This window comes from Rhinatrema bivittatum, chromosome 4 (genome assembly GCF_901001135.1).
Source record: "Rhinatrema bivittatum chromosome 4, aRhiBiv1.1, whole genome shotgun sequence".
Lineage (NCBI taxonomy): Eukaryota > Metazoa > Chordata > Amphibia > Gymnophiona > Rhinatrematidae > Rhinatrema > Rhinatrema bivittatum.
Genome location: NC_042618.1, coordinates 92,264,994 through 92,286,533, shown reverse-complemented (window position 1 = coordinate 92,286,533; position 21,540 = coordinate 92,264,994).

Genomic DNA, 21,540 nt, shown 5'->3' with positions numbered 1-21,540 from the left:
CTTTCTCTTTATAGAAATCCTGTTCTCCATCGTTGATATTAGGCCTGTGAAATGGTTGATGCCAAAGATGCCTGATCATACAGGGGCAAAGGTGGTACTTTTTTTTTTTTTCTTCTAGTATTCTTGAGCCAACACTGAAACCAGCAGAAAGTAATCTGAAGAGTCTTTCTATTTACCTGCATGTGCTTTTCTGACAACTGTCATATTTAATTTTGGATTATACTATTTTTTTATTGATAATCTAGGATTATAGATTAAAATGCTTAGAAAATAAATTTGCAACATAAGTTTCTTTTAGTTGCTTGTTTTTTGTTTTAATTTTATTTAGAAAGATGTCGAACAGACCCACTTCGGTCTGCAAATGTTAATTCATATGATGTGTTATTAGCTTTTGCTCAAGCTATAGCTGCTGTACCCCTTTCATGTATGTGATTCTGATTGAGTTGTTGAATGCTTACACTAACTGACTTTTCTAATTTATCTGGATTTTTTAACTGCTTTTTTGAATACAAAATTTACCCAAAGCAGTTCACAGTACATTGGAATAGCAGCACGTGAGCAAGGTCTTTGCTGGGTGTCAATTAGTTGTCCATTCTAACTGTTGCATATGAGACAAGATTGTAGTCTCTGATTGTTATCTATATATTTCTGCAACATGAGTAGATGTTTCATTCTGTCAGCTAGTGTTGTGTAAGAGCCTAAGTTCCCTGAAATGTTAACTTTCCTTTCATCACTAATATACTGCGGGATATCATTAGTTACATGGTTGTCACTTACAGAACTGAACAAATTTGTTCTATCCTCTTGATAATCTTCTTCCTGTTACTGCTTTTTATTTCTCAGTTATCCTTCTGTTTGTATATGTAAGATGACCTTTGTAGTCAGGGCCAGTGCAAGAGTATTCATGGAAGGGTGGATAGGCCAGAGTGCCTGAATGCCCAAGGGTAAAGGGCGTGCTAGGCGAGCTTCGGCGGTTGGGCACCAGAAGGAGGGAGATGCACGGGGGAGGTAAGGCAGTGGTATTCAATTTCAGATACTCCCATTGTGGCCCCATCCCATTGGGTGGGTGCCATGGGGAGTAACGAGAGGGGGAGAGGATATTTAAGGAGTGCACACCGGAAGGGACTCTCTTCCTGCTCCTGGGTCTTGGTGGAGCTGCATCATCATGGTGTTTAGTGGATCTGATGCACACTTATTTTCAGGGCTATGGATCTAGAGATTGAGGATGCGGTTAGCGACCATGACTCAGAGGGAGAGGGCTCAATAGGCTCAGGATCGCATGTGGGAGCTGAAGTTCGGTGCTGTGGGGAGGAGTCAGGTGGAGGGGCTGGGCCATTGCACCTCCTTCCTCCAATGATGAGGGACAGCAGTGCGTGGGTGCAGTCGGCTGAGGGAATGCTTCTGTCTGTGGCAAGCGCAAAAGGGCAGCAGGGGTTGGGTCTTCCCGGGGAAGGCATAACAGGAGCCGTGGGAGGGGTGCTGCTTTGTCCCGTGTTGTTGCAGCTGCATCGGGGAAGTCTTCCAGGCGCACAGCCAGGTCAGCTTCCACGAGTCATTGGGGGGGGGGGGGGAGATGCTCGGGCACACGTAGGAGTGTCCCCAGGTAGTGCAGATGCAGTTGTGGATACGGTTAGGCCGCGAGCTGTTTCTGAGGGGGGTGGGGGCTCCCTTGCAGAGATTCCTAGCGCAGTATTTCTGTCCTCATGGTCAGGGATGTAAAGTTGGATGCTTCTTGGGGCAGGCCTCTGAGAGCTGAGGGTAATAGGGGGCTCGATGGGGATTTTGGTATGGATCAGGGGTCTGGGTCGGGACCTGGGGGGGTCCTGGAAGCAGGAGGTATCAATGCCCTTAGGGGGTTGGATGGAGCCTTGGGAGGACCCGCGGTTTTTCGGCCAGGGGTTCGGTCAGGTTCCTGGTTGGTGTCAGAGGGAAGCTGGGGGCTCATCGTCAGGTATGCCTCCTGGGTCTGAGGGGTGGAATGTGCCTTCTTGGTATGGAAACCTTTTCAGCTGTTGCAGCAACGGGGGCATGGGCTTTCCTGGGTATCCACCACAGGCATGGGGGTACGGTGGGCTGGAGGGAGACATGGGATATACCCCGCCTAGTGGAAGGGACTGGTTACCATCATGGGGTAGGGCTCCTTCGAGTGGGATGGTCCAGGCAGGGGCTCAGGCATGGGGCTATCCTTGTGGAAGTAGCGGTGGTGCTGTTTCTGTGTCTGCCCCATATGTTTCATTTTCGCAGGTGAATCAAGTTGCCAGAGGTAGGAGGGAGTGATGCACAGAGGTTCCAGAGGTGCAGTGTCAGAAGATCGTGGATCAGGCATGCCCAAGGCAATGGGGCAGCGGATGATGCTGTGGTGACAGGAGCTATGGGAATGGTACCAGCATCCTCTGGGCAGGGTGAATCTTTGACTGTGGGCGATTTGGTCGGGGTAGCTGGTGGTAGTGAGGAGGCTGGGGAGCATTTGGGGGAGCTGGAAGCTGTACCAGGTTGCAGCAGTATCAGTAAGCAAGCGGAGCAGGCAGTTAAAGGTCAGGGGGAGGCTGGAGGGCGGAAGTGGGGTAGGTCGAAGCATAGACGGAGGCACGATCATTCTAGTTCTTCTTCCTCTTCCTCCTCAAAGTCATTGTCCAGTTTCTCTTCGTCCTCATCTTCAGGCAATGCTGCTGTGGTGAAGAAAGGGGGACCCAAGTCTCTTGACAGGGGTGTGCCTGCCTTGGTGACATTGTGGGAGCTATGGGAGGATGTATCACATTCCATGCAGCGCAAAATTCGGAAGTGTAAATACATTGGTGGTAGTTGTCATTTTTGGTACATAGGGATTTGCGGCCGTTGACCAGGTATTGATTTGAAATGGTGGTCCTGGCTGTGCTGTCAAGGATGGGCTTGGAGGCAGCTAACACTGGGAGTCATTCCTTTTGGATTTGAGCAGCCATGTCTGCCACTGGACCAGGGCTAGGTGGGGAAGTGATTCAGTGGATTGGAAAATGGAGGTCTCGTACATTCTGGTCGTATATTAGACCTGAGGTGGGGGATGCTGCTGAGAGGTGCTGTTTTTTCCTTAGATATCAGGCCCTATAATTGACAGGTGTGGATTATTGGACACTTGTTTGTGGTATGGACACACAAACATGCTTATCACCACCCATATGGTCTTCATCTGGGCTTGGCAGCTCATGGTGTGACCGTTCACTGGTTGAGACAGCAAGGGATGTGCTGGACTGAGTTGCTACCATAGATGCACCATTGGTGAGCTGCAGGTCCCATCTGGATGTTCTGATAGTCCACCTTGGGGGCAGTGATTGGGGGAAATTGTCCGGTCACCAGTTTATTAGCATGGTGAGGAAGGATCTCTCCATGCTGATGATCTGGATGCCAGAGTCACAGCAGTGTTGGTCAGATATTATCCCAAGGCCTGCGGAGATGGAGCAGCACATTTGGGGGCATTGTAGAACTAGGGCCAATCACCAGATTGAATCATGGTTGTGGGTTATGGGGAGTTCACATTAGCATGAGGGTCCTGGGATGCTCATGCCGGCCTTTTTTGGCCAGATGGGGTACATCTGTCTTTTGTTGGTAGGGATTTATTTATAAACTCTATACAGGAGGCCTTGGAGTATGTCCTACTTCGGGAATCTTCAGCTGCATCTTTGGGGGGGGGGGGGGGACGTGTGATAGGCTGTTTGCCCAAGTCTCATTGGTGCAATGTGGTGGCTTGATGGGTAGCCAATTTGTGCATTAACTGGCTGGGGCAATACCCATTTGGTGAACGGCTGTTCTGGACTTGGTTCCTTGCTGGTTGGTAGTGGGGGTTGGAGGTTAGCTGGTGGGATGCTGCCTAACAGTGAGTTGACCGGTTGGCCTGCAATGGGGTTATCTTGCTGGCTTGTGGCAGATAACTGTATGTTTTTGCTGTTATTTGGGCTTGGGCTGGTTATTTGTTATGTCTAATAAAGCTGGAGCCTTGTTGATTCCCATTTCTGATTGTGCTGTATTTATTGTGGTGTGTTTTTGTGAAAGGGCGGAGAGAGGGGGTGAAGTCCTGGCTGCATTTGTTATGGAAGGGTGGACAGGCCAGAGTTCCTGGCTGCCCAAGGGTAACAGGCATGCAGGCAAGCTTCAGCGGTTGGATGCTGGAAGGGGGGAGGGGGTGCACTGGGGAAGTAAGGAGGCGGTATTTAGTTTTAAAGATGCACCCATCATGGCCTCATCCTATTGGGTGAGTGCCACACGGAGTATCAGGAGGGGGAGAAGATATTTAAGGAGCACACACAGGGGGGCTCTCTTCCTGCTTCTGGGTCTTGGTGGAGCTGCATCCCTCCCTCCCAACCTTATGTCTGTGTTTTGTAATATATGTTGCTAAGTGTTGCTGTCACAGTTTGGTGTGGGCAGTTTGCTCGAGCCTCATTGGTGCAATGTGGTGGCTTGACTGGTAACCAGTTTGTGCATTAACTGGCTGGGGCAATACCCATTTGGTGAACAGCTGTTCTGGACTTGGCTCCTTACTGGTTGATGGTGGGGCCTGGAGGTTAGCTGGCGGGTTGCTGCCTAATGGTGAGTTGGCCGGTTGGCCTGTGGTGGGGTTATCTTATGGCTTGTTGCGGTTAACCATATGTTTTTGCTGTTATGTGGGCTCGAGCTGGTTTTTTGTTATGTTTAATAAAGCTGCGGCCATGTTGATTCCCATCTCTGAGTGTGCTGTATTTATTGTGGTGTGTTACTGTGAAAGAGAGGAGAGGGAGGTAAAGTGAGATCCTGGCTGCATCTGTTAGCACCCTAGCCAAACCTTCAGTCATGCACCCCTCTCCTACAACTTACCTAATGGTGGCAGCTCCAGCACAGCGCTCCCTCCTACCTGCAGTATTGGCTCCAGCACAGTGTTATGCATGCCGTCCGTGGCAGACCCACAGCGCAACCACCTCACCTTTCTTCAGTGACTCCAGCCTCTGGTTCCTCCTCGCTGATGGCGGTGGGCCGTCAGCTCCATCCTCTGGCCTCCCCCGGTGCCTCCAGCTCTGCCACAGTCCCCGGCATTCCCAGTCCTGCTTCCACTTTTTGTCGGGCCTCTCCGCGTGGCCCGCGGAGAGACACTGCTACTTGCGCTGCACCCCTCCCTATGTGTGCGCGTGTGTACCATTGATTCTTAAGTAGGGACCGCGGCGGGAACCTAGCCATGGCCCCAGATGATGATGTCAACCTAACCACAGTATTTAAGCTCAGGCTCCGCTCCTTAACATTGTCTTTGCAACATGTCTCCTCACTGGTCGAGTACTCATTGCCTCCTAGAGATTCGTCTCATCCCTGCGTTCCTGTTCCTCGTTGTTCCTGGTTCCTGTCTCTTCGTTCCTACCCCTGCTTCATGCTTCGGATTGACTACATGGACTTTGACTTTGCTTTGCCTGACTTTGGCATTGATCATCTCCAGAACCAGACCTCTACTTCACCTGACTATGCTACTGCCTATCTCCAGACCCAGACCTCTGCTTCGTCTGACTACGCTACTGCCTATCTCCAGACCCAGACCTCTGCTTCGTCCGACTATGCATTGCCTATCTCCAGACCCAGACCTCTGCTTCGTCCGACTATGCATTGCCTATCTCCAGACCCAGACCTCCGCTTTGCCTGGCTACATCTTTGACCTTCTCCATGATCAGACTTCTGCCTTACTTGACTATGCTCTTGACTATCTCCGTGATCAGACCTCTGCCTTGCTTGACTATGCTCTTGACTATCTTCATGATCAGACCTCTGCCTTGCTTGACATGCTCTTGACTATCTCCGCGATCAGACCTCAGCCTTGCTTGCTACTGCCTTCGGATTGCCGCCAGCCCTCAGTCAAGCCTGCCCTTGGATACCTCTCCAGCTTAATCACTGGACATAGTTTCTTCAGGCTTCGGCCTGCTTTTCCTTGAGCGCCCCCTGTCTGCCTTTGTTCCATTGGCACCCAAGTTTCCAGGACATTACCGAGTCCAGAGTAAGACTGTACCATCTCTCACCTGCTGTCTCTGGGCTGAACCTACTGCAACTACTTACAGAGGTCCACCTAAATCCTGCCAGGCCTGTCAGCCAATGTTTTTACTTTAATTATTATTCATAAATAGCTTCCACTGTAAATAGCATTGATACAGTTTGCCACAGAAGAATTGAGCTTTTAGGAATCACAGCACAAAGTACTTCAATAAGGCATACAATACCTGTTTCATATTTGCTTTCCTCAAAAATTCACCTTGAATCTTCATTTAGACAATAAATACTGAAAATAAAGCACAGTTTGTACACAAATGGCTACATTTTAAAATGCCAGCGTGTGTAAAAACCCAGAGATACTGCATGGCCAGGCCGCACGTGTATTGCGGGGATTTTTAAAGGGCTCCAGCCACACGCATATCTCCTGGTATGTGCTGAAGACCGGCTCAATTCAAAAGCGGTGGGCTGGGGATGGGGTCTGAGTGGGGTGTGGGTGGGCCATCGGTGGGCCAGTATAGCACCATTAGGCGCTGTCTCGCTGAAGTGCATACTGGCAGCCAGCCGGCCTGCGCAATTTACTACTGCTCAGGAGAGCAAGTAAATATAAAAACAAACAAAAAAAAGCTAGCTAGAAGGATTTTAAGGGTCGACTCACTACATTGCATTGGCTTCCTTTGTGCATAAGCCAATATCCACACATATGCTGTAGGGTAGAGGTACACTTATGGGTAGATTTTCAAAAAGTTGCGCGCGTTAAAACTGGAGGTTACGTGCATGGCTGGGCCTTGCACACACCGCGCACATCTTCAAAGGGGGCCTGGCCACGCGTGTAACCCCTGTTACATGCCGAAGTGCTGGGCCCAGATAAAGGGGTGATCTGGGGGGCAGGGAGGGATGGGCCAGAGTTGGCCGGTACAGCGGCCATTTGCCACTGAACTGGGGAAGGGACTGCCGGCAGGCAAGTTGCTACCACTTCAATGGAGAAGTAAGCAACAAAATAAAATAAAAAAAAGGTAGGAGAGGATTTAGGGGGTAGAGAGAAGAGGGAAGGGAGGTTAAGGTAGGGGGAGAGGGAAGTGGGGAAGGCCGGAATGCGTCGCCATGTGAAATTTACTGAAATCTACCACCCCTTGTGCGCACCACCCACACATATGTGCGCGGATTACAAAATCTGGCGCGCATGTGTGCACGGCCCACCGATTTTATAACATGTATGTGCCAGCGCAAGCATGTTATAAAATTGGCACGTTCATGTGTGCGCACCGGGTAACGCGTGCACATGGACGTATGCATGCTTCTTTAAAAATCTACCCTTTATTTTATAAAACACGTGTATATCATACATTCAGGTTATAAAATACTAGCGTAGATCTGCTCATGGCCATATATGCGCGGGTATATGCTGTCACACACAATTGCTTGAAAGTTATCCTCTCTGTGTAGAATATTTTGTGAACGTGTCAATCAACCTTTGTGACTGCTAAACATATATTCTGGTATTATGAGTTCCCTACTATATTCTATATAGAACTATTATCTATTTGTATTTTATACTAAGTACATTGCATGTATATGTCAATGTACATGTAGATATACATATAAACCTAGATATGATGTTTTGGGTACCAATGTCAGATCAATATGTTTATAAATATAATTTTATTGACTAACTGGAAAACCAGACATGCAGAGGAGAAGAATGAACTAAACGGTTTTCTTCCTGGTAGTACCATTAGCAAGATGACATTTGTTCAGAACTCAAATGGCAGTTATGTAAGTACAATAGTTCAGAGTTCACGGATGTAAGACTAAAAGTAAAATAATGCTATATTCAGGAGTACAGTCTATAGTAAGTACTGTAATTACAGTTTGAGATGATGAAAGTGGTAATTTCTTACTTCTGTATTTTATGGTCACTAGTACAGGCTATGGTCTTTTTGTGAATTGATAATACTATCTTTCCAGATAACTGCACCAACTATCTGCCATTAAATTATTTTTACTTATGTTACTGCCTTCCCTCTCTGTAGACCTTATGTCAAACTATGCATCATATCCTTAGAGGAATCTCATTTTAACTGTGCAGAAAAAATCCTCTGTACCTAGAACCTACTATACCATCGCTGGATAATTGTGGGAAGATCGCTAAGAACTTTGCAGACAAAATTGGACATATTTCTTTAAGCTTTTCCCATGATCCATTGCCAGTAATATCAAGTCCCCATGATGATAATCCCAAATAGGATATGTTTGAGAAATTGTCACATGATGAAACTGTGAAAATTATAGAGAAAATGAATGAAATAAATTGTTCAGTTAACTCTTGTTCTAATATTTTAACTAAATGTCTGTATACTGACATTATTAGTGTTCTTTCTAAACTGGTTAATGCCTCTCTGGTTACTGCAAGATGGTTACTAACCCATTTCCTTGACTGTGGATTAAGTGCACCTAGTTGAAGAAAGCCACTTTAAACCCCAGTGACTTTGGGAGTTATCATCCCATTTCTTCTTTTCCATTCTTATCTAAAGTCATAGAGAATGCTATTCTAAGTCAATTGCATGATTTTATAGATGAGAGTATTATCCTTGATGATATTCAGTTTGACTTTCAAACATATGAAGATACTGAAACACTGTTATGTATTTAGGTGAGGGTTTGATTAAGGGTCCATTTTCTTTTTCATGCTACTCAACATCTCCACCACATTTGACACTCTAGACCATGATATATTATGATTCATAATCAGACCAAATCATAGCACAGAAATACTTCTTTTATCTAGTACTGACATCAGACACCGTGGCTTTGACTCTGGTTAGGGGTGTGCATTTGTTTTCGACGTATTGGCAATCTGCAACGTATATGTCCCTATTCGTTGCATTGGTGGGGAAGCGAAACGTATCGCGGCTCCCCACGAATATAACGTATCATCCGTTTCATCCATTGCATGGCGCACGACATGTGCACGCTTTTCTTCACCACCATTTGCAATCGGAGGACGCCATTTGGGTGTATCCAGAGCCAAAAACCAGCCCTTTCCTGTGAGTCATCAGTGACTTTACAGCCCTGTCAGAGTGGGTCGGACAGGTTGGCACGGATACCGGAATGCAGCGTATCAGCGATTAGGGGTGTGCATTCGTATTGAACATAAATGTAAAACGCTACTTTTTTTTTTTTTTTAACTTAAAAAAGTGATAAGACATAAACGATCGGATTTCCAACTTATTCAACATAGCTATGTTGAATAAGTTGGAAATCGCAATTGTTGATCCAAAATAAAAATTTAAACCCCTCACCTTCCTTAATCCCCCCCCAAAGACTTACCACAACTCCCTGGTGATCCAGCGAGGAGTGAGGACGCCATTTCTGAAAGCCTTTCCGAGGAGCACGTGATGTCGGCGCCACGTCGGAGTGACGCGGCGTCACGTGATTCCCCGCGGGTTTGCGCCGGAAGGCTCGTTCGGCCCAAAAGTTCCTTTTGGGCCGAACGAGGGTGCCGGAGGGAACTCGCGGGGAATCACATGACGCCGCGTCACGCCGACGTCACGTGATTCCCCGCGGGGTCGCTTCCGGGATCCTCGTTCGGCCCAAAAGGAACTTTTGGCCAGCTTGGGGGGGGGCCTCCTGACACCCCCAAGCTGGCCAAAAGTTCCTTTTGGGCCGAACGAGGATCCCGGAAGCGACCCCGCGGGGAATCACGTGACATCGGTGCCACGTCACAGTGACGCGGCATCACGTGATTCCCCGCGAGATCCCTCCGGCACCCTCGTTCGGCCCAAAAGGAACTTTTGGCCAGCTTGGGGGGTGTCAGGAGGCCCCCCCAAGCTGGCCAAAAGTTCCTTTTGGGCCGAACGAGCGTTCCGGTGCGAACCCGCGGGGAATCACGTGACGCCGCGTCACTCCGACGTGACGCCGACGTCACGTGCTCCTTGCAAAGTTGGTCAGAAATGGCGTCCTGACCCCGCTGGACCACCAGGGAGTTGTGGTAAGTCTTGGGGGGGGGATTAAGGAGGGTGAGGGGTTTAAATTTTATTTGCACATATGGACATATACTCAACTCATTGAATTCTGTTTATTTCCATATTGACCGCAAATGGGACCCCCTTTGGACATATGGACATATGAACTTAAACTATTGCTCTGCACATCCCTATCAGTGATAACATTTTGTGAAATGCACTGAATGCAGCCAATCGCTCTGTCATTCAGTGCTCGATGATGATTTTCCTGATGACCCAGCACTATATGTACTTAAATACGCGGCGTACCACGCACTTTCTTTGCAGGGGTGGTCTGGGGAGGTGGTCTCTGAGGAAGGCGGCTGCACTCTGAGCTAGTCTGAGTTCAGAAATCTCTATTCAATTGCTAGCTAGGCTAGTTACTTAAGAGAAAAAGATATTTCTTTATTTTGCAGCAGTGCAAAATAGCCCTTTTGTTTTTTAAGCAGTTTATTTAGGTGATATGAGACTGTCTCTCTGTGCCAGGGAGAGAAGCTGCTAGCAGTGCCATTTTTTTTTAATTCACCCTACGGGCTAGGCAAGGCACTGTGACAGTGGGCAGTGGGTAGTTTAGCAGACTGAACTTTATTATTGGGACAGTCTGTGCAGTGAAATCCCCAGTCTGCCTCTTTTGTGTTACAAGCAAGCTGTGTGTGCGCAAACCACACACATTACATTAGTGCATAGCAAGGCACTGTGACAGTGGGCAGTATAACAGACTGAACTTTATTATAGGGACAGTCGGTGCAGTGAAATCCCTAGTCTGCCTATTTTGTGCTTACAAGCAAGCTGAGTGTGTGCGCACACCACACACATTACATTAGTGCATAGCAAGGCACTGTGGCAGTGGGTAGTTTAGCAGACTGAACTTTATTATTGGGACAGTCTGTGCAGTGAAATCCCCAGTCTGCCTCTTTTGTAGGGATGTGAATCGTTTTAGGACGATTAAAATTATCGTCCGATAATTTTAATATCGTCTTAAACCGTTATGGAACACAATACAATACAGATTCTAACGATTTATCGTTATAAATCGTTAGAATCGTGAGCCGGCACACTAAAACCCCCTAAAACCCACCCCCGACCCTTTAAATTAAATCCCCCACCCTCCCGAACCCCCCCCCAAATAACTTAAATAACCTGCGGGTCCAGCGGCGGTCCGGAACGGCAGCGGTCCGGAACGGGCTCCTGCTCTGAATCTTGTCGTCTTCAGCCGGCGCCATTTTCCAAAATGGCGCCGAAAAATGGCGGCGGCCATAGACGAAAAAGATTGGACGGCAGGAGGTCCTTCCGGACCCCCGCTGGACTTTTGGCAAGTCTCGTGGGGGTCAGGAGGCCCCCCACAAGCTGGCCAAAAGTTCCTGGAGGTCCAGCGGGGGTCAGGGAGCGATTTCCCGCCGCGAATCGTTTTCGTACGGAAAATGGCGCCGGCAGGAGATCGACTGCAGGAGGTCGTTCAGCGAGGGTTCCGGCGCCTCGCTGAACGACCTCCTGCAGTCGATCTCCTGCCGGCGCCATTTTCCGTACGAAAACGATTCGCGGCGGGAAATCGCTCCCTGACCCCCGCTGGACCTCCAGGAACTTTTGGCCAGCTTGTGGGGGGCCTCCTGACCCCCACGAGACTTGCCAAAAGTCCAGCGGGGGTCCGGAAGGACCTCCTGCCGTCCAATCTTTTTCGTCTATGGCCGCCGCCATTTTTCGGCGCCATTTTGGAAAATGGCGCCGGCTGAAGACGACAAGATTCAGAGCAGGAGCCCGTTCCGGACCGCTGCCGTTCCGGACCGCCGCTGGACCCGCAGGTTATTTAAGTTATTTGGGGGGGGGTTCGGGAGGGTGGGGGATTTAATTTAAAGGGTCGGGGGTGGGTTTTAGGGGGTTTTAATGTGCCGGTTTTTCGATTTTTCGATTTTTCGATTTTTCACGATTTTTAACGATTTTTCACGATATTTTACCCCCCCAAACGGCAACAATACGATTCCCTCCCCTCCCAGCCGAAATCGATCGTTAAGACGATCGAGGACACGATTCACATCCCTACTCTTTTGTGCTTACAAGCAAGTTGTGCATGTGTGCACACCACACACATTACATTAGTGCATAGCAAGGCACTGTGGCAGTGGGCAGTGGGTAGTTTAGCAGACTTAACTTTATTATTGGGACAGTCTGTGCAGTGAAATCCCCAGTCTGCCTCTTTTGTGCTTACAAGCAAGTTGTGTGTGTGCACACACCACACACATTACATTAGTGCATAGCAAGGCACTGTGGCAGTGGGTAGTTTAGCAGACTGAACTTTATTATTGGGACAGTCTGTGCAGTGAAATCCCCAGTCTGCCTCTTTTGTGCTTACAAGCAAGTTGTGCATGTGTGCACACCACACACATTACATTAGTGCATAGCAAGGCACTGTGGCAGTGGGCAGTGGGTAGTTTAGCAGACTTAACTTTATTATTGGGACAGTCTGTGCAGTGAAATCCCCAGTCTGCCTCTTTTGTGCTTACAAGCAAGTTGTGCGTTTGTGCACACCACAGACATTACATTAGTGCATAGCAAGTCACTGTGACAGTGGGCAGTGGGTAGTTTAGCAGAATTAACTTATTATTGGGACAGTCTGTGCAGTGAAATCCCCAGTCTGCCTCTTTTGTGCTTACAAGCAAACTGTGTGTGTGCACACACCACATACATTACATTAATGCATAGCAAGGCACTGTGATAGTGGGCAGGCAGTAGGTACTAGGCAGTGACATTAAATCCATAATGTCAGGGAAAGCTAGATGTGGTCAAGTCATTGGGACTGGCAGAAGAGGCACTTCAAAAGGCACTAGTGCCAGTGCCCCATTAAAGTTAAAAAGGGACCTGTTGCAATCTAAACTCTTTGGAGGGGCAGGCAGTTTCAACCAGAAAAAAATGAAATCTAAACATGATGCATCGCCACAACCTGTTTCTGACCCTGTAGTTTGGAGGTGAGGGAAGGGGAGGCTGAGTCATGCCAGACAAAATGTCGACACCCAAAAGCAGCAGTGAAACAGAAGTCTTGACTAAGCATTAACAATGTGGTGCAGGCACTGTTTGCTTCTGATTAAGATGAAGAATCATCTTGGTGGGATTCCCATCAGAAACGGAAGAAGTAATAGCTGATGAAGTTTTAGGAGGATCAGTTAGTCCTGTCTTAGCGTCCACTTCAGTGCAGCAGTGGAGAGATGAAACTGATGAGGAGGAAGAGCAGTCAGCGCAGGCTCACAGGGGGACTGAGGCCCCTGGCATTGCTTCTCAGGGTGCACCCACTGTTAAAGCTCCAGTGCCAGCATCCACCCCCAAACTATACAGAAGGGAGGATCACGAAAGACATCTGTGATCTGGAGCCACTTTAAAGTGACAGATGACCCGCCTTTTGCTCGGTGTAATTACTGTGGCAGGGCTATTAGCAGAGGCAAGCAAATGGGACATCTATCTAATTTTGGCATGACGCATCATATGAAGAGGCAACATCCAACAAGAGTACTGCCATCTGGGGATGGTGGGAGTACCAGTCAGGGGACCCCTTCCAAGCAGCGTAAAGAGGTTGAAAAGCAGCAGAGTCAGCCCACGCCCTCATCCCCTTCTAGCAGTCAAGTGGCACGCCAGCAACCCCCTGACATGTGGCAGAAGCAACAGCCCAACATGGAGGAAATGGGGTGGAGTGCGGTAACGCTATCCCGAGATAGGAGGCAGGCAGCCTCAAAAGTTGTATACAGGAGCATTGGAGAAATGATTGACCTTGATGACCAGCCCTTGCAGTTAGTGGAGAATGTGGGTTTCAAGCATTTTTTGAAGGTCGTAGTTCCAAAATACAAAGCCCCCTCCAAAACCACATTAAGCAGAAATGTCCTTCCCAGTCTGTACAATCAGTGTTGCAGTCACATCCAAGTGCTGCTAGCTAAGGCACAGGGGAATGTGCATTTCACCTGCGATATCTGGACCGCCATGAATGTTGCACACTGGTGGGACTTGGCTGAGGCAGGGGCAGCCAGCAGCTCTATTACTGAACAAGTATCAGGGTGGAGGTGGGCTTTACTGCACACCCACCTGAAGGACCAGACCCATACCCCAACCAATATTCTAACATGTATCAGACAGATGCTGGAGGGCTGGCAACTTCACCAGCGAGACAGGAATCCTCATGCAGGGTTCTTTGTCACAGACAATGGTACAAACATGGTTAAGGCAATAAACGACGGACACTTTAAGAACATCCGATGTTTTGCACACACTCTGCACCTGGTAGTAAAGTTAGCTCTGGGGTTGGATTCCAGTGACCAAGAGAATGAATACCTGCATAGCTTAATACAGAAGTGCAGGAACATAGCAGCGCACTTCCACAGAAGTGTGAAGGTGGGGCAGGTTCTCTGACAAAAGCAAACTGATTTGGACATGCTTCACAAGTGTCTCATTCAAGACATTGCCACCCAGTGGAATTCTACTTTTATGATGCTGGAGAGGTTAGTGGAGCTGCAGACACCGTTCATAAACTTTCTGGTACAATGGACATAGGTATACAGAATCCCTTAGGGCATCATGATTGGTTAGTCATGAGTCAGCTGGTAAAAATCCTGCAGTCCTTCAAGGATGTCACGGAGGAGCTGAGTTCTAGAAGTGCCATCTTGGCTGACATCATCCCTATAGTTAATTTCCTGGATGAAAATTTGGAGGCCTTTAAACAGGAAGAGGGAATGACAGTTGAGGTGCTGCATTGTCTGGACATGTTGCAGCAGCAGGTGGAAGAGAGATTAAGGCCTTTAACAGAACAGAACACATACATGCTCGCCACAGTCTGTGATCCCCGTGTGAAAGGGAAACTTGCCCTACAGTATGATTGTCTCTTATTGGTAAAGGACCTGCTGTTATCAAAACTCTGTCAACAGAGCACCACATGCAGAGACATATTAGGCGTGAAGCAGAGGTGGAAACAGTGGGCACTTCAGAGAGTTGTGGTAGCCCAAGCTGGATCAGCACTCTGTCAGTGACAGCTAGTACCTCCTCCTCCTCCACTTCAGAACGCCAAAGGCACCGTGCCCATAAAGATTAATCTGTTGTGCTATGGGCTAGAGAGAAAGCAGCTGGCATGAGTGACTCTCAGCCCACCCAAGCAAAGGACACACCATCACAGCAGTCAGTGACATGGTATCTCTCAGAGCCGACAGAGAACCTGCAGACAGATCCGCTGGCATATTGGGCACACAAGTCCACTGTCTGGCCACACCTAGCCAAAGTGGCTCGGCAATATCTGTCATGTCCACCAACCAGGGTGCCCAGTGAATGTGTCTTTTCAATGACAGTGTATATCGTGAGCCCTCACCGCTCAAGGCTGGCACCAGAGTTGATGGAAATGCTAGTGTTTTTGAAAGTAAGCCTGCCTTTGCTTGGGTTTCCATATTTTCCCTGTGAATGGCAAGATGAATAAAAGCAATTGAAAGCCTTGCAGCAGCTCCAACTACCTTCTATGCTGCAGATAATATAAGCACTGCAGCACAAGTAGCTGACCTGAAATGCTGTGCCAGTCCGTCCACTGTCCAGGCCGTACGTCCCTACAAGGGCCTGACCTGCCCATTCGGGCCTTGCTGAGGCCTTCCCGGGGCGCACCCTGCACGAGGGAGACACTGCTGATTCCCTGCTGCTGGTCCCGCCCCCTAGGCACGCATGCGTGCAAGGGCTCAGAATTTAAAGGGACAAGCGCGGGAAAAATGGCTCCACCTTCGGGGATGGTGTCAGACACCTTCAGAGATTTAAACCCTGCTGCCAGCCCTACTCTTTGCCTTGCAATGGGTCATCTCGTCTGAGAAGTCAGTTGCGTGTTCCTGATTCCTGTTCCAGCTTGTTCCTGATTCCTGATCCAGCTTCTTCCTGACTCCTGCTCCATTCCAGCCTGTTCCTGTTTCCAGCTCTGTCCTCACCTGCTCCTGTTCCTGCTTCTCCTTGGCTCATCTTCCTGGCTCCTGACTTCAGTGCATCCTCTGGTAATCCTGCTTTGCTGTCCGTCTCGATCCCTGGCTTGTCTCTGGCTTCTGCTGTCTGCCCTGACTGTTGGTCCATCTCTGTCTGCCCTGACTGTTGGTCCATCTGCTGTCTGCCCTGACTGTTGGTCCATCTCTGTTTTGCTCCACTGCTGGCTGGCTCAACATCTGGACTTCTCCTGGATCCTTTTCACCACCGCCTGCTTCGACTTTGACAGTTCTTCAGACTTCTCTTGGTCTCCTAGCCCAGATCCGCCTCCTGGTTACGAGTCGTTGAGGGCCTTCCCTCAACAATTCAACTTCTTCCTCTAGCCGGCTCAAGGGTCCACAAATTCAACATAAGTATGAGAAATGCAGCAGAGAGTTCTTCAGCTGACCTGCAAAATTTATCATAACATCCAGAAAAAGTGAAGGAATTTGCTTAAGGCTTTTTTATTTACAAAACCTTTCAACGATGGCTTATGAAACTTGTAGCCTTTTAAAATATGTATTAAAGAGCTGACAGACACACTGTCTAGATTCACATATAACTTATTTTAACTGTTTGTTATTTATGATAATGACTGGCAAATTTTGGTGCATATACATGTATTTTATTATTATTTGTCTGTTAGATCTATAAGTGCTCTGTGGATGTTTCAGTCTGTTACCCATCTAGAACTGGTAAAATAACATGCTAAAAATGTCCCTGACCTTGTGACCAGATAAGCTGAATTTTATTTTACGTTATCCATAATATAGATTTCTTTCTTCTGACATTTATTCTTCTGTATTATCTGTGGTTTGCATGGTTTGAAATCTCTATATATTGTTTTTCAAGATGTACAGAAATTTTAGAATACCTGCAAGTCTGAATATTTAAATAACCAACTGGGTCATTCATCAAAATGTGTTATATGTTATGCAAGTGGAAGGAGTTAATGCAAATTGGGGTCTTCTACTGCAGAAGATTAACACACAGTAACCCAGGATTTAACTACACCTTTTTTTTTGTAGTAGAGGGGGGAAACTGCTATTTCACAGGAGTGAGAGAGAGCGAGAGAGAGAGAGCACTGTAAAAAGGAGAATAGGATTCTATATATATTTAGCACTTCTCTGGGTAGTTTTGGAAGGTGGTGTTAAATACACAGTCAGAGGAATTACCTGCAAATTTGAAATCACTGAAGAATTTCTGAAGAATTTCTAGATTTCAAATTTGCAATTAATTCCTCTGTGTATGAAACAGCACCGCTCCCCCCCCCCCCCAACTCACCCTGAGTTGAATGTGCCCATTTACAAGGCTAGATATATATACAGCGTCCTATTTTACCTATTACAGTGTTATCTCCCCCCCCCCCCCAATGGAAATTAGCCTATCCATGCTCTTTTTCATCACAGGCACTATTTCTGCTATATTTATAGCATTTTGATGAATCTAGGTGCATTTTGTTAATTAAAATAAAAATAAAAAAAAAATGTTAGGGGCTGATATCTTCTGGGTTTGTTGACTCACAGTGCATTTCAGGGGGTCATCAAAACCATTGTCTTTTCATAAGAACATAAGAACATAAGAAATTGCCATGCTGGGTCAGACCAAGGGTCCATCAAGCCCAGCATCCTGTTTCATGGAAAGGGGAATGAAAGGCTCTACAATATAGATAAATTCAATTTCTGGCCCAAAACATGATGTAAAGAAAGTGGTTTTGGATATATTAGAGGCTGGGGCCATGCATGGAGCAGTAAAAGGTTATAAAGTAAGGATGGTCTACATTTGTCATTACAACAAAAAAATGTGTGGCATAAAGTATACTGGACAATAACAGTGTAACAACACAGAGGTTATTTATTTTACATATGCACACTCAACAATGTGCACGAAATTAAATATACAGTAAACAATTGTGTGAATGCGAGGGAACCCGACACGGCCGTGTTTCACATCGAGCTGCGTCAGGGGGACTGGAGATTTCAAATCTACAAAATGAAAATTATGCAATTACTGTACAGGTAAGAACATAAGAAAATGCCATACTGGGTCAGACCAAGGGTCCATCAAGCCCAGCATCCTGTTTCCAACAGTGGCCAATCCAGGCCATAAGAACCTGGCAAGTACCCAAAACTAAGTCTATTCCATGTTACCATTGCTAATGGCAGTGGCTATTCTCTAAGTGAACTTAATAGCAGGTAATGGACTTCTCCTCCAAGAACTTATCCAATCCTTTTTTAAACACAGCTATACTAACTGCACTAACCACATCCTCTGGCAACAAATTCCAGAGTTTAATTGTGCGCTGAGTAAAAAATAACTTTCTCTGATTAGTTTTAAATGTGCCCCATGCTAACTTCATGGAGTGCCCCCTAGTCTTTCTACTATCCGAAAGAGTAAATAACCGATTCACATCTACCCGTTCTAGACCTCTCATGATTTTAAACATCTCTATCATATCCCCCCTCAGTCGTCTCTTCTCCAAGCTGAAAAGTCCTAACCTCTTTAGTCTTTCCTCATAGGGGAGTTGTTCCATTCCCCTTATCATTTTGGTAAGCGACCACAAAGTTACAAAGAAAAATTCTTAAATTTAAACATCATATAAGGAGGGATAACCAAGGCACAGAATATACTATGAGGTGAAAACACAAAGCAGGTAAATAGATTAATTCATGAATTTGGTGGCTGTAGGGCAAGGTACATGAAGGGAGGGGGGGGGAAGGAAAGGAAAGGGATGTAAAAAGAGATGTTGCAGTTGGACACTGCTGGCGAGATAGTGGACCCTTGGGCTGGCCTACCTAGGGTGACAGGGCAGGCCGGGGGACAGAGCCACAAGTAGAAGGTGTTCACCTAGGAACCAGGAACCCCCCGGGAGGAGCCCGTAGAGCACCATATCCCCGGGACTTGGTATTGAGACAGAAAGTCCAGGAGTTCAGATAGGCAGACCGGGACCAGAGCAAGCAGGAATGGTAGGCAGTCCAAGGTACCCGGGAGACAGGGACCGGCTGTACAGGACCGAGGGCCAGCTGAAGGCAGGGCAGCGGGCAGCAGCAGAGTCCGTAGCAAACCGGAGGCTGAAGCAGGTTGTAGGCTGAAGCGGAATCGGTAGCAAACCTGGAGGCTGAAGCAGGCTGTAGGCTGAAGTGGAATCGGTAGCAAACCAGAGGCTGAAGCAGGCTGTAGGCTGAAGCGGAATTGGTAGCAAACCGGAGGCTGAAGCAGGCTGTAGGCTGAAGTGGATACAGGCCGAGGTCAGGGCTGGCTGCAGACTGAAGCGGAGTCGGAGGCAGACCGGAGTCGGAGGCAGGCAGCAGGCAGAAGCGGAGTCAGAGGCAAACCGGAGTCGGAGGCAGGCAGCAGGCTGAAGCGGGGTCAAAGGCAAACCGGAGTCAGACGCAGGCAGCAGGCTGAAGCGGAAGTCAGAAGCAAACCGGAGTCAGAGGCAGGCAGCAGGCTGAAGCAAAGTCAAAGCAAACCGGAGTCAGAAGCAGGCAACGTGGAGATCACCAGGAACGCAACTAAGAACAACTATGGAGTTGTGAACCTCGTTGCAAGGCAATGAGAGATAGTTTGAGCGCCGGTTATATCGGGACTTGGGCGTGACGTCACCCGCACGGGCGGGGCCAGGCTTCCGGGGGTTGAGTGCTCAAGACGGGGGTCCTTGCGTGCGCGCGAGACAGGAGAGAAGCAGGCACGTAATGGCGGATGCCACGTGGAGTGAGAGAAGCCCCCGGGATCTGGAGCGTGGTGATTCCTGAAGCGGAGGTAGGCAGGCTTGGGCCTTAGGCGGAGGGAAGCAGTAGAGACCTCAACAAGAGAAGGCAGTTTGTGTTCAGAGGTTACAAGGCTGTCTTTTAGATTGCATCTTTGGGTGAATGCAAACCGTGGTGCTTCTTGGAAAATAGTATGTAGAACAAGTGAATTCCAATGGGCTTTTATGATATTGATAACCACATGGCTATGTACAGAGTAAGGTAGAACACATGTGAGCTGTGAAGATGGTTCAACATGGCGACGAACAAACAAAAGATTTCGGTTAATGTATAATGCCCTTTTGTAGGCACGCTTGATGAACCGTCGTGGATACCCGTGTTCCTGGAAGCATTGGACCATTACGCTAGCTTGTTGGACATACTCCTGGCAAGAAAAACATAGTCTTCAGAGGCATAGAAACTGCCCAACCAGTATATTGTCTCTCAGAGGTGGTGACTGGTATATTGTAGCAGCATGTTTTGATCAGTTGGATTATGAAACAAAGAGGTGATAAAAGAGTTACTTACCCTGGACACTAACTGTGATATCCAAAAACTAAATGTGATTCCGGTGTTAGCAGAACTCGAATTGAAGATGATGTTTGTATGAATTAAGCCAATCTAAAAACAGGAAGAATTGTATTTCAGTACCTGTCCAGATTTAAAAAATGTCGTCAATATATCTTAGTAGGCAGGGAAGAATGGTCTGAAAGGAGAAGTGTAGATAAATTGGGATTCAAATTGTGCGACATACAGACATGCTATGGATGGAGCCATAGTGGCCCCTATTACAGTTCCTTTAATTTGTTGAAAAAAATTCCCAAGGAAACTAAAGAAATTCTTTGTTAGTGCAATATGGGTTAAAGCAACTAAAAATGAAGTAGGAATACGTTTATCCAGGTTACGTGTTGATAATGTAGATTCCACAACTGTGATAGCTTCTTCCTGTGGGATGTTGGAGTAAAGGGAAACTATATCTAGGATGACAAACAAAAAGGGTTCAGATGGAACAGTTGCAGAGTTAAGTATGGAAATGAAGTGACTAGAGTCATGGACATACGAGGGGCATCGTGGGACAAATGGGCGCAGAAAATGGCCAACAATTTTGAAAGGGGTTCATGAAGAGAACCAATACCTGAAATTATTGGGCGACCCAGAGGGGAAGTGATGAATGTGTGTACCTTTGGGAGAGTGTAAAAAACAGGGGTGACGGGGTGTTTTTTTTGCAAAGGAAATCCGCCTCTTTTGAGGATAAGAAATGGCGATCTAAACCTTGTTGTACTAGGTCTTTTATCGCTGTTGACAGGCAGGCGTAACTTGTGTGCACCGGCCGAGTGCCGGCGCACAATCCCCTGGCCCAGCGGCCGTATGGAGGCCTCTGGTGCCGCCCCCGCCCCCAGACCGCCCATTTTTTCAAGCCCCGGGACTTACACGTGTCCCGGGGCTTTACGCGCGCTGCCGGGCCTTTTGAAAATAGGCCCGGCGCGCGTAATCCCCCTACACGCATAAATCCTCCTGGATTTACACATGTAACCCTTTGAAAATCTGCCCCACAATTTGCATGCATATTTACAAGGGGCGTTAGCTCTATGGATGTGCAGAGGGACACCATATGTTGCATTCGGGATAAGTATTCATCGGGGGGGGCAGATACGTTGCATACGTCCGTATGGTGCCCCGATACGGTTATACGTCTAATCCTATTCATTACCCTGCTAAAATTAAAATTTACTACAACCCCCCACCCTCCTGACCCCCCCCTCCCTCAAGACTTACCAAAACTCCCTGGTGGTCCAGCGGAGGGTCCGGGACCCATCCCCTGCACTCTCACACCCTCGATACCACTTCAAAATGGCGCCGGATAG